The sequence below is a fragment of the Haemaphysalis longicornis genome, unplaced genomic scaffold (assembly GCF_048455015.1).
Source record: "Haemaphysalis longicornis isolate Haplotype H1 unplaced genomic scaffold, Haemaphysalis longicornis Haplotype H1 scaffold_9, whole genome shotgun sequence".
Taxonomy (NCBI): Eukaryota; Metazoa; Arthropoda; class Arachnida; order Ixodida; family Ixodidae; genus Haemaphysalis; species Haemaphysalis longicornis.
In genome coordinates, this window is record NW_027526460.1 from 118,658,114 (window position 1) to 118,675,921 (window position 17,808).

The following is a 17,808-nucleotide window of genomic DNA, read 5'->3' on the forward strand; positions in this document are numbered from 1 at the left end:
ACCGGGTGCAGCACGGGCTCTACATCCCAGTACTATACTGCTCCAGTGAACCGCTGCTTCCCTTGCTGCGGAAGCCCTGAAAGTACTACTGTGCACCACGATGGCACGCTGCGCTTGCTCAACTGGTTGCGGTTCCGTATATCAGGTGCGGAGTACCTTGTACCGCACAATGTCCGTCCGCGTCCATGCTCATAGCATTTACAATCGCAAAAAATCACACAGGCACCGGCAGGATTCGAGCCTGTGTCCGGTAGACCACACAGAGTCAGTGTCAGTCGTCTTACCCATTGGGCCACGACCGTGAGTTAGTACCCGAGAGTCAAATGGCTTACTCCCTCGGCTGCAGCGGTGCAAAGTACCTTACGACCTCCCAATGTCCGTCCGGGTCCATCCGCGCGCACACCACCACCAAGCGAAAATCAAGCGAAATTCGATTTGAGCCATGAGTCGCAGTTTCGTTTAGAGAATAATCAAGGTGCAACTCACGGCTCAAATCGAATGACGGTCGAGGCGCAAATTGGATGTCATTTCGAGTTCCCTAACTCCGCACCCTCGCCATCATCCACGGAGTGGAGATGCTGCCATTTTTTTTCCAGTTCTCTTTACGTGGTGGCGGCAAAATAAGAGTCCCGGTTCGCGTGCTTTTAATTACATTACCTTAATATAACTTATTACCTTGCAACTACACAACTGCGAGTAGTTTCGCGAGTAACGGCGAGTAACTGAGATTCTGCCCCACTTTTACACAAATCTAACAATTCCGGATTTTTATGCCGAGAAAGCGTAAACAGTTGGTCTTTTAACAAATTTTTGTTCCTGTCAAGATTTATGGGTTTCTTATATTTGCCGTAATAACGTGAGGCCGGTGGATGAGGGATACCTTTGCGCTTTCATTCTTTTGATTTACTTTTTGTCCTTCCTACTTCGGACAAGAAATATCTATTTACTCGATCGATTGCACTTGCTCTCTGTGTTACACTATCCGCAGTACTGTTCACAAGATTTTGTGCCTAACCGCGCCTTGCTTCCTCGGAACCACGTCGTGGGCTAGGCTTCCTTGAACAACAGTACTATAAATGAACTACATTACCCGGCTGAAACCGCAAGTACTTCATGGCGTGTTGGCTCTATAAATTTCCTTTATCTCCCGCCCCTGTAAAATAACATGTACGAACACTTGATACTCTTGTTTAAATTCACCGTTGCTCCAGGAACCTTCGAAATTTCTCTTCGCTTACCTCCTGTTCGGAAAACAGGTTTCGAATGCTGGAAATTTAAAGGTTAGTGGGAAAAGTTCAGTGTCCTTCTACTCTGTGAAGAAGGGTGACCACCGAAGCTTGGGGGCGTAAAGTTGGAGTTCGCTGAGCGGCTAATTTTCAAATAAGTCGTTTCCAGATAGTTCCTGCAAAACAAACGTTACCGCCGTTTTCTGAAACCGTACTCCCTCTGTAGATGCGCCTGTATTTAGAGCAGACTCTAGTGCTCTAACGTTTACAACTTCATTGTGAAGTAACTGCGGCAAGCAAATGTAACTCGGAGTGATGGTATAGTCATCTTAGCAGCTGATTATCATGTCAGTTGTTTCGGGATACCTTCGACAACACAATAGTTGATTGATTGATTGATTGATTGGTTGATTTATTTATTTATTTATTTATTTATTCATTCATTCATTCATTCATTCATTCATTCATTCATTCATTCATTGTAGTGTTTAACGTGCCGACGCAACGCAGGCGATGAGGCGCGCTGTAGTGGAGGGCTCCGGATTGATTTTGACCACCTGGGCATCTTTAACGTGTGCCGAAATCTCGTACACATAGCCGTTTTTGCTTTTCGCCTCCATCAGAAAAGCGGCCACCGCGGCCGGCAATCGAACCCGCGATCTCGTGCTCAGCAGCGCAACGTCTTAGCCACTGAGCCACCACGGCGGGTAACAGAATAGTTAGAGCCATTTTCTATAAGCATACTTCTCCGTAGCTTCACTGCGAAAGAGGCAATGTGGGAAACCCAGCTTATAAAAACCAGGCTTACAACGATGTCTTAAAGTCCTCTATTCCTCTAAACGCAAATGCGTTGCTCGGGAAGATATTTGTTCAGGGGCAATATTGTCGTCTTATTCCAAAATATGAAGGCCCTAAGGACCTTTGAACAGCGAAGCTGTCCTTTGTCGAGCCTGTCATGGGACGAGGCGTAGTAACGCGGGAACAGTGCTGTGGCTTAGGTATAGCCTAGCGACGGGAAGCAAACGCCAAGAACAGGTGCAACGTAGTGGGGAGAGGGGGGTGCGGGTGCCAATGATAGGAGGAGAGGAGTCGGCCAATGGAAGATCACCCGTAAACACATGGTTCGGAGGACCGTGCATGTATAGGCCAGTATGCTTGGCGGTCGTTTCTCGAATGTTCTGAAAATGGGTACAGGCGCGCGCTCTCCTGTAGAAAAAGCCGCTAATCGGGAGCGCCAGCGAGAGTTGACGCACGAACGGGCGTGAACGGGAATCGATCTTCTGGCCTTGAGAAGTTCTAAGGAGTTTAGCCTTGCGATTAGAGAATACCAGGAGGATTCACTGATAACATCAACATTCGCGACATTAAAGGGACCCTGCAACACTTTTTTCAACTTTTTTGATACCTTAAATGCTTGCAGAACGTAGTCCCCCAACGCACCCAGTACTTAGATTAGGGAGTCGCGAAGTACCTCAGCCGAAAATTACTGCTCTAAGCTCAGCAGATAACTTGGAAACTCGCTCAAACGATTTTTCTCTCTTTCCCAGGCTTGACGTTCTTCGACGGCCCGAATTACGTCACTGAGGCCATGTAGCGGCTGTTGGCCGGTTTTCCTTCAGTTGCAGCAATGAATGCTTTTCGAGAGCAACTTTAAAAGTAAAGCCACGGAAGCAAAGCAGAAAGGGGAGGCGGATATGCAGCGACGAGCAAATCACGCAGTACCGCTCCTTCTGGCGATAACTGTAGCTTTCGCAGTGCTTCCAGACGCGAAGGAAAGAGTGAAAGCGGTTATCAAAAGTGTTGCAGGGTCCCTTTAAGTGAAGGTGGGCTATATTTTTATGCAATTTTTTCATACTATGAACTGGTTTTTGCGAAGCGGAGAAACGTGCCCCAGAGAGAGAGTTTAACACGATGAAAGCAGAGGCAGTCGTCAGGGTTAACCCTAAAACCACTCCGCTGATAAAATTATTGCTTTTTTTCAAGGTAGGGACAAGACTACGGGCCTTGAATTAAAAAAAAACACATCGCATACCCTGGGTCGGAAGCAGCGGCACAGTATCTATCAAGTAGCAGGCCTGTTACGGGGACAACTTGTAGTGTGCCTCCTCTCTATGAATGGCCTGCTGCGTTAAGAGGGGTTTTTTATAGCAAAGCTTTCTTCAATAGGTGACCGTTTCTCTACGTTTGTGACCCCTATTGCAAGGCCCTTGAGGAACGCACAAGAAGTCTCCGATTTTGATCTTCAGATCTAGGGCATTGTAAAGGTTGTGAGAGGGAATGAATAAGGGAGATTTCACTTTCAGAACTAGGAAAAATTAGGTAGGGGAGTAGAAGTGGGACTGGCCTGATGAAGGATGCAGAAAGAGGATTAGATAGAAATGTTAGTGGGGCAGGGTAGGCGGGCGATGTGAAGTCCGTTCTTCAATGTAAATCCGCCCCACACGCCAATATAGACGCTTTATTACCTCTGGAAAGCCCCGCCCAAGAAGCTGCTCACTGTAGGCCCATTGAGGAGCGCGAACGTAAGCGTACGGACATTGACAGGGACATTATTGCTGCCAATACGCGTCACGATAGCACTGCCATATAAGAACAAACGTAGACCACGTACCATTTGCGAATGGAGAGCCGTCCAAACGTCACAAAGCAAACTGCTTTGTAGATGTGCATAGGGTACGTTTGCGCCGCCATTCTGGGTCACTGTACCGGTCTCTGTAATTTTCGCTGCACTGCGGTTTGCTTGCGAAGTTTCAATCTTCCTATTTATTTCGCGTTACTGGGTCTTGTGGGAAACGGAAACAACCGAGCTGTTTCGTTGTCGAACCGCTACACACCGGTCGATCTGGCTAGTTGCTACTGCTCATGAGGAACTGCTAATTGGTCACTGAGTACACCTTGAAAGTACAGCATACCCGAGAACATCTCACCAGAAGTGGCTTCGCGCAGTAAGTCAGGCGGCCGAACACGTTGAGCTTAGCATTAACACTATGAGTTAGCACTTTGACCCAATATGGGGCCCTTGGGAAGGAGAACGGCACGGCCCCATTTAAATGGTGGTTCCACCCTGTGCGATGGGGTTCCATCGAGGCACCCTAGCAGTGCCTAGAGGTCGGACAATAGCAGCGAGCGGTCTGCGCGGCCGCGGGTCCGTACGCAGCGGCGGTAAGCCACTTACGGTCCTCAACTTAATTCGGCCTCTCATCCATGCATTATACGTAGCCTGTTTTTGAGCTCCTTGAGGGGTTGCCATCGGACTACGGAGGAGCCTTCCGTTTACGTTAAGGAACGTGTTGCAGTGAGGAGAAACCACGCTTTAGAGAAGCACTTTACCAACGATCCGTTCGGTGCCTCGTGTGGCGTCCACGACAGGCTCTGGTTCTCCTGTGAGGTCCAGCCGATCCAGTGTTCGTGTTCCCTCCAGTATCAAAACAACGTTTTGTATTATGTTGTGTTCGCTGAAGTTGTTTTTTTAAACTATCGATCATTTCGTGTCTGAGTGGTTCAGTCAGTGCGTCGTACTCACCGCGATAATGAGTTATTGCCGACGGCGATGGTCCCGGACGAAGTTTAATTCGATGATACTGCAGTGGGTATCTGCTACAGTGGCTATCTGCTACAGCAGTGGCTAGCTGTTACATGTGCTACAGGTACAGTTTTCTTTATGCCTTAGAAAAATAAGCGCTCACGTTGCTAGTGATATTTCAAAAAATCGGGGACGTCAACTGGGGGCGGTTGACGAGTCCAAAATAAAACTGAGAAAATATGTTGGCGGCGTAAGAGCTAATTGTAACAAAAGCATAGAGTGTTCACGCATGCTATTCCATGATGACACTTAAAACCGCTGCGTTTATAAGTACTTGCGGTTTGATCCCACGACAGGTCGCTCACCTTTTATGCTATACGTGTAGCAAGCTAGACAGCACGACGTGTTTCCCGCAAAAACGAAGCGCCAATAGTCATGAAATGTCACAAACAATAGTCAGTATACTGTAAACCCACAAGTAACAGCAAATAGGAAGCTTTGGACAACCCTCGATTGCTGCGTTGGTGCCCGAGAGCCTACGTATGCACGACTACCAGTTTTAATTTCTATACGGCTCTATACCAGCTGCGTAGTCTGATCCCAAAACTAGAGAGCTTTGAGCAATACATAATGCGCCAACACGGGAATGCGAAGAAGAATTAGAACAGCTCTGCGTCTTGTTAAATTAGCCTAAAATGAAACAGCGCTGCTCTCTGGTCACGCACGACAATTCATGTCCTATTGCTTGACTTGATCAGCTGAAATACGACAGTGTGTGAGTTCCGTTCGCACTGTTTCAATTGCTGCAAAATTGGCAGAGGGGCATACGACGTGTCCGTACTCACGTTCAGGCTGTCGAAAGGTATTGAACGGCTCGTCGAAAAGCTCAATAAGTTGGCTTAATATTGATCTCACCGAGGCCCGTAAACCGACTACCACTCGAGTACACTTGTCCAGTTAACCTAACAGCCTTCAAGTCAGGTCTGCAAGGTGGAAACAATGGCACTTGGTAGCGCTAAGGATACAGGGGCGTCGCCTCACGGCAGGTCTCCAGAGTTAAACTTCCACGCACGTCACCCACAATCCGTTGTATGGAGCCTGCCTACGCATGCACCACAACGCCCCTTTTAAGAATGATTCACGGAGAAAACATTCCGTCTACAGCGCGGAACTATTCATTCTGAATAACACTTTGTGCAAGGTTGCCTGGCGCGAAGTCTGGCAACCGCCGCGCTTGGTTGGCCGCCATCTTGGTCACGAAACCCCGCGCTGCTCGCATTTGACACGTTGTTAACACGATTCGAGTGTCGCTCTTGCTAATAAGTTGTTTTATAGAATCGGAAACAGCGTTTCCGAGTGGTTGTTTGTCTTGCGACCCTAAAAGGAAGTGCGCGTCCGATTAATTTCGCAGCATGCATAGTTGGCAGCTCGCTTCGCAGAGAACCGGCGACCCGGTGCATTATCACAACAACGGATACAGAACGAACCGGAAGGCGTGTCAGTGCTACTCTCTGGAGATATGCCAATTAAGAATAAAAATGTGTTAGGCAGTACAAGATTGCGCAACAAAAAATACATTTCGGAGCGGGAAAGGAACACTGGCTATAACGCAACTTTTTTTGCTCAACAATGTCTTTTTTTGTTGGTGCACAAAATGCTCGGCAAGTTTATACTTCCTAGTGCTCTAAAAATGCTCGCTTAAAGTTGCTTGTAACGTTTATTCGTTGCTAAAATAACCACATCAATATTACCCACATCCAACTACTCGTTTCTTTAAAATCAACTACAAAAGATCCGAAAAAATCAACTACAACATGCGACGTGATGAAAAAGATACCTATAATTCGATGAATTGTACTTCAAAACGCAAACAGAAATTATACATAGCCGTGCTGTAATGTAACAACCAGATTTGCAACTACTTCCCATCATAATTGTTTCGTTGGATACCTTTTGCTCATTCATGACTACCATGGAAACAAATAGTCTTCCGCAATCCACTAATCAGTGGTGCTCTAATGGTTGTCAGCGAGGGCGTTTCGAGGCCCCGTGAAACACCTTCTCGCCCTTCTTTCTTCTCCCCTGTTTTACAAACCTTGCCGGCAATGCAAAATATCTGAATAAATTCAGGGAAATATCTGCTATTGCGTAGAAGTCTTATGCCGCTGGTCTATAAAGTGTGAGCTATTTTCATCGTTGTTCTTTTCGTTTTTATAAATTCTGTCCCACCAATTATCTCCTTTTACGTTATTACAATGAGTACAGGCGGTACTTCCGCCAAATATGCATGTTTGAGCAAATGAAGTGCGTTACGCACTTCGCCATTGTCACTATTTTTTTCTGTTTTTCTTATTTTTTGGTTTTTCAGAATTTTGTGACTTCCGCGAAATCCACATTTTTGTCGAAATGGAAGGACTACACGGTTCGCCATTATCAGTATTTATATTTTTCTTATTTCCTGGTTTTTCACCATCCTGTTCTACCAATTATCTCCATTTACGCTGTTTTACAAATTTAACCGTGGAACTACAACGAAATCAGAATTTTTGCGGAAATTCAGGACGTTCCACGGTTCGCCATTTTCGCTTTTTTATATTTTTCTTATTTCTTGGTTTTTCTAAAATTCCGTTCGGCCAATTATCTCCGTTCGCGCTAGTATGCGGACAAAAGGTGAAACTTCCGCGAAATCGGCATTATTGTGAAAATACAGGGTGTTACACGGTCCTGGCTGTGGGGGTACTCGGCGAAGAATGCTACGCATTAAGGTTTTACCGCATGGCACTTTTGTCAACATTACTGCTCCGCGTTACCGAGGCTTTAAAGTTGGCGTTTCGCAGAACACCACACCTGTGAAAAAACGACAGACACAGATTAGGTAGATGGGCTACTCTGCTTGCAAGGGCATTGTTTTGCCGTGCAATACGCATCAACACACTTCGCGGTGTGGTCCCCGTCACTTTTACAGGCCCAGACGAGGTCGATTGCGAATTTAAGTCTGAAAACCGCTTGCTATTACAAGAATCTTTTTTTCATCGATATGTTTTTAAACTTCAGAACTGCATTCCTGTCATGGTATAAATACTCATTATAGCTGGGCTTTAAAAAAATCCATCGCTAAGGCTAAAATGTTTTTTTTTTTTATGAAAACCTTATTATATCTCGGACCCGATCACATACTGAAATGTTTTCTGCTGGTATATGCAACCCATTCGGATCTCCCAAAAACTGCTTTTCGGAGTCAAACTGTTTTCAGTCATTTAGTCGGGCACTTGTCTTTATAGGTATAAAATGTGTGTGCGTGCGCGTGCGTGCATGCGTGCTTCCGCGTGTGTGTGTGCGTGTGCGTGTGTGCGTGTGTGCGTGTGTGCGAGTGTGTCTTTCATATACAGTTTCCAGAGAGTACGCTAAGGGAAGCTGTATTTCGCCTGCTTAACATCGCTTCACAAATACATGTGACCCGCCGCGGTGGCTCAGTGGCTAAGGCGTTGCGCTGCTGAGCACGAGGTCGCGGGTTCGATTCCCGGCCGTGGCGGCCGCTTTCCTGATGGATGCGAAAACCAAAAACGCCCGTGTGTACGAGATTTCGGCGCACGTTAAAGATCCCCAGGTGGTCAAAATTAATCCGGAGCCCTCCACTACGGCGCGCCTCATCGCCTGCGTTGCGTCGGCGCGTTAAACCCTACAATCAATCAATCAATCAATCAATCAATCAATCAATCAATCAACAAATACATGTGCCATACTAAACGCAGTATCAATAAACAACTAATACAATTAAAGCGCATTTATCTGAGGCATAGCACGTTGGCGGGCTTGCTGGGATGACATAGCCAGTTCCAATAGATATCATATCGTCCTTATCTCGTGGAAGGCAAGGGAAAATAAGTCACAAATCGTGCTGAGGCAGTAGTCAGGTCGTATGCACCATTATTCTCAGCGTCTCCAAAAACACTAAAGCCCAATGTTCAACCCTAGTTACATGTCTCGTTCAAACACTGCGACCTCGGCTAATCGTGCACGCACGGAGATGCATGTACCGGCCCGCCGGTGTTTTTTCCTCAAATGCCGATAAGACTTCGGTGATAACATTATGCCCCTATCGTGAATTCTGTTTTTCGCACAGTCTCTATAGAGCGTGTACAGCGCGGCGCAGTGGGAGCGGCCCTGTTGGACGGCGGACGTCATTCAGCAGGGTTGGCCGTTTAGAACGCGTTTGTCCCCGTGGCCTTCTCTGGTGCCCGTGCACTTCGGCGAGGCCCGGCGCGTCTCGACGGGCGTATTTGACCATTTTTTTCGAGGGTTGCTATGACTGGGGGCTTGTTGTCCCAGTAGGTAGAGTGCGGTAACGTTGAGAGATTACTTCGTTACAAACAACATCCCATAAAGGTCGTTTGAGCCCTGTTTCGATTGGCGTTCGTCGCCTATAGATTCCTGTTCACGTTTTTCGAGCAAATAAAGCTGCTTTTGATTTTTTTCTATTCCGACTTACTTTGTTAGAGTAACGAAATAAAAGCCTAAGAGCTGTAACATCGTGTGATCAAACACAACTCTGGATGTAATAATAACGCTCTAAAGCTTTTCAGAACTTTCCTTTCTAGCCTACACTAAAATGATTGGTCCTGGACCCACCATATTATGCATATGAAGGGCTGTAAAACAAAATAATCCTGCATGGGTGTGGAAGTTGTATACCACTCCTTTACCGCTTCTTCATGTCTCGCCGTGAGATGAAAAAGCTGCATCGCTCAGCGTTGAAACTGTCAGCTGACTTACAGCTGACGCGGTCTGCATTCCATACCTGTTCCGCATTATAAGCTGTTGTCTGTTCGGTATGTGCTGTCTTCCGGTGATAGAAACACACATGTTGAAACTGCTATATGGCGCCTAGAGTGGACGAAAAAAAAACACATATGCGTGGCTATATATTAACGTTAGGCGCGCTCGCCCGCAAATTGCGAAATAATATTTAGCGCGTACAGTGAAGTTTATAAACGCTCAAATCAGATGATCAAGCTTTGTTAACACAAAAAAATTTCCCCGAGCTGGGCCGTAAGGCTGCGGATGTGAGCATTTTTTTGTATTTTTATATTATGCGTTACATAATTGGTTAACAGTTTTTCGATAAGTCCTTAATTTTTATTTGAAATTATTCATTCATGCATTTATTTTTGTCAGATTTGCTGCAGCAAGTTTTATTTATTCGTTACGTAATGGCTTTGCAGCCATAACCATGCACGCGGCCGACTGGGGCCCTATATGGGATTTAATGACACAGAGTTGAAAGTGGCGAACTTCCATTTTGTGTAGCCTCAGTTAGGACTCTGCATATCACACTGTGCTTGAAATGTACCGTTAGAATAATCTGCTTCAATGACCTGTGTAGCGAAATGTACCGCTCAAGATTTCAGATACTCCTGTGCTCGAAAGTGCCCTTCGCGAGGTACACGATGCTCACTGAGGGCGCAGAGTAAGCATACGTTCCGAGCGACAGCTGAAATCAATAACGTTTTTTTCTCTGCGTTCCCACACTCCGTCTGATCTACCTGTCGCATCGCAATAAGCGCGAAAAATGCGACCTATGGAGGGAACTCGAACTGTTGCGAGCGAATGACTGAATCACGCTTGGCAGTGCGCCGCCGTAGACTTCACATGCTTCCGTACATGGGAGCGCTTCCGCGAACGTTCCGTTCCACTTCGCAACGACCGACATGAGCTCCGTCTGCGTCCACAATATTTAATTATGACTTTTGTTTATGCCTAACCAATTTTGCTAACGGCGCACTTCGAGCGGACAATGGGAGTCCACGGCGAAACCGAAACTGGAAAAGGCCAGTAATGGCGAGTGCGGCACTGGCGCCATCTTGCAAATGCGGGTCTAACTGCCCGCTGTAAACGGTTTATACCTTGTATTCACTGGAGACGCACGCACGCAGGCAACCATGTGAGAGCGTCGCCACTGGTTACGTCGGGCTCCGCGGGATGGCGGTACTTGTCTGTGCTATGCACATGACGTGTGTTGGACGTTCCAAACTCTACCCCACCGAACGCAAAGTAAAACCTCGACTCCAATGTGAGTCGATTAATAAATATGTGAGTCGATTAATAAATATTCTGTTGACACCGCCGTTGAGAATCGGGTTGAAACGGAGCAGACGACGCACGTCGGTGTTATTTTTATTCAGCGTGCGGGCGTAGTGGCACAAGCCCCCCCAAGGCAGTGGCGCAGAGGCCGCGCCGGTGGCCGTATCAGAGTTGCCAAGCGAAGCAATTGACCGCTAAACATTTCAGTGAATACCACCGATAACCTGGTGGAAGGATTGCCGCACATTCTCCGCAACAACGCGGCGTATACCCGAAGCTTCTAAAGCTTAAGATGGGTTGCGAAGTCCTTCCCTGTGCTTTACGGCGTCGTGCGCGAAAGTAGATTCTCTGTACATCCATCTTCGTTGCCCCTCTACGCAAGGAACAACCGCTATCTGCCCCTCCCGTGCACGACGCGTGCAGCGCTGATCTCCGTCACTTCCCCGAATAATGGGCCGAAAGTGGCAATTCATGTTTAGGAAAAAAATTTTGCCTAGTTTTTTGTAGGACTCTGTAGGGTTCAATATTACTTAGTTCTTACAAAACCGATGCAGTTACATTCGGTGTGTACTATTTCGTGTGATCGTGTGTACATTCTCTCTTGATTTATTTTGATTTCATATCCTTGTCGTTATTAGGTATGCTTTTGTGATATTAGAAGGAAGCTGTTTATGAATAGGATGGCAGAGTTTTGTGCCACCTAACAAACAAAATTATAGTAGCTTAGCACTAGTTGCGCAAAGACTGGACAAACAGCGACACTGGCGGCCCCACTTGACTTATTTTGGTCGGCTAAGTTTATCCGTGGTTATGTTTGGAGACTCGGCCAAGTTTTTTGCGTGGCCCTTCGAGATCCAGTCAGGTTTCCTGCGTGGTGTCGTCGCTAGAACCCCAAAAGCAATGAAAACCCGTTCATTAAAGTGTGTGCAATAGACGCATGCCCAGCGGCTTTGTGGTGAGGCTTCAAGAGTAGCGGAGGGCGCAGTGGGAAGGGCACTTGCCCAAATTTTTTTTTTTGAACTTGTTCGGTGGCTATCTTTACGCTAGGGTGGTCTGGCGTGTGGGACGCTAATTAAAAAGTGGATGCAGGTTATTGCTTCTCGTCCTTTTCGCTTCTTTCGTTTTGGCATTGTTTCTTCTCTTTGCACCATCAAAAGTGCGCCACTCGTCGCAATAATCGATAGAGCGAACCACCCCACCACGCGTTTCCAGAGCCGTGCCTGTACCAGTTCTTTCACGCCTTTCATTCTAGCCACCCTACCTACGGTAAAGCGGTGCCGGCGTGAGCGATGACGTCATCACTCAGCAAGGTTTTCCTGCCCACGTTCGGCGGCCCAACCATGAGCTTCAACAGCATCGCTGTTAATGGGAGTAATCGGTAGGGTAACTCTAAAAAAATTCATTTTGACTAGCACTGCGCCAGAAGACAAACAGACGATATCCAGGAATAGACAACTGTGCACATTTAGGAAGTGTTTTATTGCTCAAGCCGTCAGGTTTTTGGGATTCGCGGACAAAGCAAGAAATCCAAAAGACAGTGGGATGAGCGATCACGAGGTGCCCCCATATAACGAGTTCGTTTGAATATAACCAATTGAATTTACTTTCTCTCTTCAGCTTTCAGTTTCTGACCAATATTTTTGGGGTCCTGGTGAAAGGAGCGAGAAGCCTGCCTTGTTTCTGCTGGAAGCAGTAACAGTCGGGCTGACGTAGCGTCTAAATTGAAAAAGTTATTCGCTGGAAAAAGGAAAAGGTGACGATTTAAATCGCTGCATCGACATAGAGTTTCCAGCGACAGGCCTAAGACCGACTATGAACAAGAACAGATCAGCAGTGCCATGCAACGCAATAAATTGGCGAAGCTTGCACGAAGTCGCAAGCTTCGCCAATTCGCAAGCTTCGCAAGCTTCGTCGCAAGCGAAGCTGCAGGACTGCTTTATACGTGAGCACTGAAGGACACATCACCGGAGATCTGCACGCTTGAAATTGTTTATCTACATGTTCCGTCATCGCTTTGCATTGTGGTAGCAGTATAGTCATCCATCTATATGGTCGTCTTTCTCATGCATGACTGGCGGGCCGCATCGTTTTGTCCGAAGGCCTTCACATTTCTCCCGAAGTGTAACGCGTCAGCACGCGCTAGAACCGGCGGCAACCGGATTCGCAGCAGGTGTAACAGCAGGTGTAACACACCCCAGTGGTAATCACCGGTGACGGAAAAATGGCTGTCAGTAAACCAGTCAAGAAATGCTTTCTCCAGTCATGTTAGAAGACTGTGAGACACACTATCACTGTACAAACGTCATGTATAGGTCGAACTTAAGCTAAACGTGATTGATTGATTGATTGATTGATTGATTGATTGATTGATTGATTGATTGATTGATTGATTGATTGATTGATTGATTGATTGATTGATTGATTGATTGATTGATTGATTGATTGTGGGGGTTTACCGCGGCCAAAGTGCATCTGGACTATACAGCGCGCCGCAGTGGAGGGCTCCGGATTTATTTTGTGCACATAGTGATCTTTAACGTGCGTCGAAATCACGACACACCGGCGTTTTCATTTTCCGTCCCCATCAGAAAAGCAGCAACAGCGGTCGGGATCAACTTTAGCAAACATCTCTCTGCGGTTGTAATGGCGATGCCCCCAAACCAGACAAAAAGCGACGCATCCGTTTATGTTGGAGAGTTCGCGCTGCAGTACTATAATATTTAACATAAACCAACCACTATACAAAGGCTATGTTAGATGTGCCTTTCCCGACATACCATACACCCTTGCCTCGTGAGGAAACAGAGGTACCGACTGTGGTACGTCTGTGCCCTAAAACCGAATTACAACATTGTGATGCCCACCGAGCATGTATATCGAGGCACACCCATGTGGATACCGAGAAGTTCATAATCGTAACCATTCCATGGATCAGACATGATAGAACTACCCCTGTAATTTCTTGGGCTGCTTAAACGCAAAAATTATGGTTGTCTCTATGTCTGTCTGTATGCCTGTCTGCCTGTGACTCGATTCAGCCACCCGTCCAAAGCGAAACAAAAGCTGCGCAAAAGTCACAGCCAAATCTAAACGTGTAAGTCCGGTGTCAATGTTCATACTTGTGAATATTGTTGCACACGAACAAGACATTACGCAAATATAAGGCAGAAAATCAATACATAAGTGATATTTGCAGTTTTCCTTTATTAAAAAAATTCATGGATGCTGTGTTTTCGCGATAACAAATAAAATACTACATCAATGGCAGAAAACCGTCGCCTGCTGTTGCCCGCGCTACCTCCTGGCGGCATTCAAGAAATCAATCCTAAACAGCGCTTAACAAAACTACGACGAGGAAGAAGGGACACAAGACGGCGCTGTGTGTCTTGGGTCTCTTCTTCCTCGTCGTTGTTTTGTTAGGCGCTCTGTTTAGGATGGACGGATACCAACTAGCCCAGCTGTCGATTCTGTCGATTCTGTCGATTCAAGAAATCAAACGGCAATAGCAACGAAAGGTTTTCCTAGATGGAATCCACGTTCCCCTTGGAACGCTCGTGGAGTAGAGCAACGTGTTTGTATAACGGTTGTAGTAGGGTGCCTCAATTCACGTGCGTCTCCGCCATACGGCTGCGCTAGCATCGAGACACCTAACTTGTAGCAGTGGAACGCGGTAAATTTAAATTGACTTCTGCAGACCTCTAGCGTGTTAGTTTGGGAGGAACGAGAAGGGAGAGGAACAGCAAGAGAGGTGAGCGGGAAAGAGAAGGGAGGCATTGACTTGGCAGGGGCACCAGTCGGCTGTCGTCTATACGCGGCTATGTTTTGTAGAAGACTTCAGTGTGGACATTTCCGAACCACACGTTTGTGTTAGAAGAGCCTCATTAATTCAAGTAACTTAGCTAATCATCAACGGTCGTGTGTAGCACTTTGGCAAATAACCTGGTCTAACGTTGCAACAGAAGCCGTCAGTGCGTATCACAGTAATCATAAATCTGTCATCGCTACAGTTAACAAATTACAAAAAACATGGAATTATGTCTAACCCTCTGTGAGCGCTACTGCTCCGCTGGACACCTTTGCGAAGTTAAATGACACGTCTAAAGTTCTTCAAATTTTGTTTTCAGTATGTTCGTGCACTTTATTTTTGATGTTTCTGCTTCTCCTCCAGTTGCTGCCATTTCGATCTCCCACATTACCCCTACATTACCGCAGTTATCCCCACCTGGCGTATCCAGCCCTTCTGCAAGCAGGCATTACCCCTCTACTACACATTAAAGGCATCCCCGCTCCATCTCTCTCAAGTGCGGGTACCATCGCTTTCATACCGCCATCTGCTTGGCAACTCTGATTAGCCGCGCACAGTTTCGAAGGGCTGCCATCTGGAAGCGGTGTGTCGATCTCCAAAGAGGGCGGACTCAACGCCGAGGACAGGCAATTCCAAATGAGAAATTATTTTCCGGAATACGAGAAAAAGAAAGAGAAATGGCGCGAAGCGAATTTAGTAAGGCGGCGAAATTAAATATTCAGCACGCTCTCCCATCTTATACCATGCTGAATCTCTAAGAGAGTTCCGTCTATGAGAAAATAAGTTATCGTTCCATGAGAAATTCTCAGAATTTCTGCTAATACTCCTATAATATTATATATATTACGTATGCAATTTTGATCATTCTAGAAAATATTTCAGAAAGTCCTAGAATGTAACTTTTTTAGGAGATATTACAATATTCCTGTAAATAGTGCCTTTTCGAAAAAATCCTAAAACACCTGTTATCCCTGTCATCGCATCTTTTACGTTTATGCGCCACCTCGCCGATTTAATGCTGGCACCGGTAAATAGCTATCAGCTTTCGCGCCACAGTTCTTCAAAAATTGGAAGGGTTATAATTTCCATTGCTGGTATCGCGGCCTGCCTTGTGCGAAGTGCGCATGATACTGTCATTATATGCTGTAATTTACACCCCTTGCGAAAATACTGCCCGGTTTTTGTTACTACGCTAAAAAAGATGAGAAAAGAATGCCTAGCCAACCTCACAAATTTTTTAATGAAGACACGAGGCGTAACAATACCATAGTCATTCTTTTTCAGCTGCTATAAATTTCAGTTTTAAGTTAGGTGGATATAGGGACCGTGTGTACTGTCTTCGCCACTCACAACTCTTGAAATTTTTCTAAATAAGTGAGATTACTTGAATAAGTAATGATTGCTTACCACTAATTTCCTGGTTTATTTATCCCTTGCCGCAGTTAATATGGTTTTTTTATAAATGCGCAACTATTTCAGCACTTTGGCCTTTAGTCTACCTGAAACGTTATTTGACGCAGCGAAATAAAGGTGCCATAATTGATTTACCGGAACAATTTTTTTTCATTAATGACTGTAGAACACAGCAAACTTGCACAGTTGCAAGCTAAAAATTAACAGCAAAACAAATTATGCTTTCCCGGGAGCCATTGAGTATTAAAATTATATTTTATCTCTGCGCAGTCTTCGTTAGTACAGTCTGTGTTGCTACAGTCTATTTATTCAAAGTTTGGTGTATCTCATTTAGCTTTCTTGGTTGCGTCTGGCGTTGGTTTCAACTCGATCGCTCTACTAGTTCGATTTCTCCCCTTTGTTTCGTGTTTTTTTTTTCGTGGAGCAATAGGAAAGACAACCCGCTCGAGACACAATATACAGTCTGCTTCGGAAACAATGCCGCCAGGATAACTTTTACCCGGACGCCCTATGAAAGTAAAGTGGCTCAAAATGGCGTTCGCTTGCGTAGAGGACACTTGATTTTGAAAAAAAAAAAAAAACTATCAGTGGCAAACAGTAAAACTTACGAAGTATACGAGTGGGCTTACCTGCGAACGTGCCCCCTTCGGCGTCGCAAAAAGTGTCAATCACGAGCAGAGAGGATCGGCGTTCTACTGCGGACGTTGGCAAGGGCTTTAGGAACAGGTATGCTACGAAGAGTGCCGTACTGATAATGAAACCAAAGTCCCCTGATAACGCCAAAACGTGCGCGCTATTCCCAGAAGCTCCACCAGCCCCCCTCCCCGCCAACTTCCCGGAGTCACCTCCGCCGTTGAAGGGCTTATGTGCGCTCACAGTTTGCAGTACCGTTTCATCAAGCCATATTTATCATGAGGCCAGTCCAGCTGAACCTCACGTAGAAACTTGAAGGGAATCAATAAACCGTGAGCTTTTTCTGCGATTTTTAATTCGCTTGGATGAAATACGATGTTTCCAAAAGTATCTGTTCATGCAGTGCCACATATTCGCCATGAGTGCATTTAAAACGAGCGATATATTGACTATTCAAAATATTTCAGCAACTAAAACTGCTCTTTATTCATCGTTGAGGGGCTCATAGCAATAGCGCAAAGCGCACGACAAAGGTCCCAGTGCAATTGGTGAAGACCATGTGTTTCTCTAACTGCTGAGTTTCTAGCCATGGACAGGATACGTCAATACTTATGCACAATATACGCGTAAAAAATCTCCGTATTAATTCGTATGATAGACGCAATATTAGAAAAACACTAGGAGTCGGGTTGAGAGGCCATGTAGGCTCTGAATTCCTCCCCTTATTCATAGATCTTCCAGTATGAACAGCGTAAGCTGTATTTTCAGGAAACACTATTCATAGACAATTCTTCTTTGGAAGCCACTTACAAGAACACAGAATGGGATGATGGGTGCATGCATAAACCTGCGTACAAGCACTCGCATTCCCTTTCTAGATACATTCCTGACAGGAGTGCGTGACGCGGCCTTGTCTCTCAGTAGCATCATCTTTCAAAAAGCAAGTGCGGAAAATGGCATTCTATTCTACCCCACTATTTCCTCGCCACGACAGAGTCTCTTGCGAGTAGCTTGAACCCCTTTCCACCCCTGGTTACTTTCCTACAATAGTTAAACAACGATGTGGCGTCCCGAGGAGAGGGATCCGTGTACGGCTAATAATTCCGCAGAAGCATTCCATTTTATTT

At 46.0% G+C, this 17,808-nt stretch overlaps 1 protein-coding gene across 2 annotated transcripts in view; it reads right to left on the reverse strand.

Moving 5' to 3' along the window:
• The window catches only part of LOC144152486 (decapping and exoribonuclease protein-like), a 54,386-nt gene extending 37,592 nt beyond the window's left edge, over positions 1-16,794 (reverse strand). The window contains exon 1 of one of the 2 annotated variants that reach the window (XM_077683759.1): positions 16,678-16,794. The gene's annotated coding sequence lies outside the window, so the exon portion shown is untranslated. Of the gene's footprint in view, positions 1-5,594; positions 5,906-16,677 lie in introns of those variants that run through there. The other variant, XM_077683761.1, reaches the window with a different exon arrangement.
• Between the last annotated feature and the right edge of the window lie 1,014 nt (positions 16,795-17,808).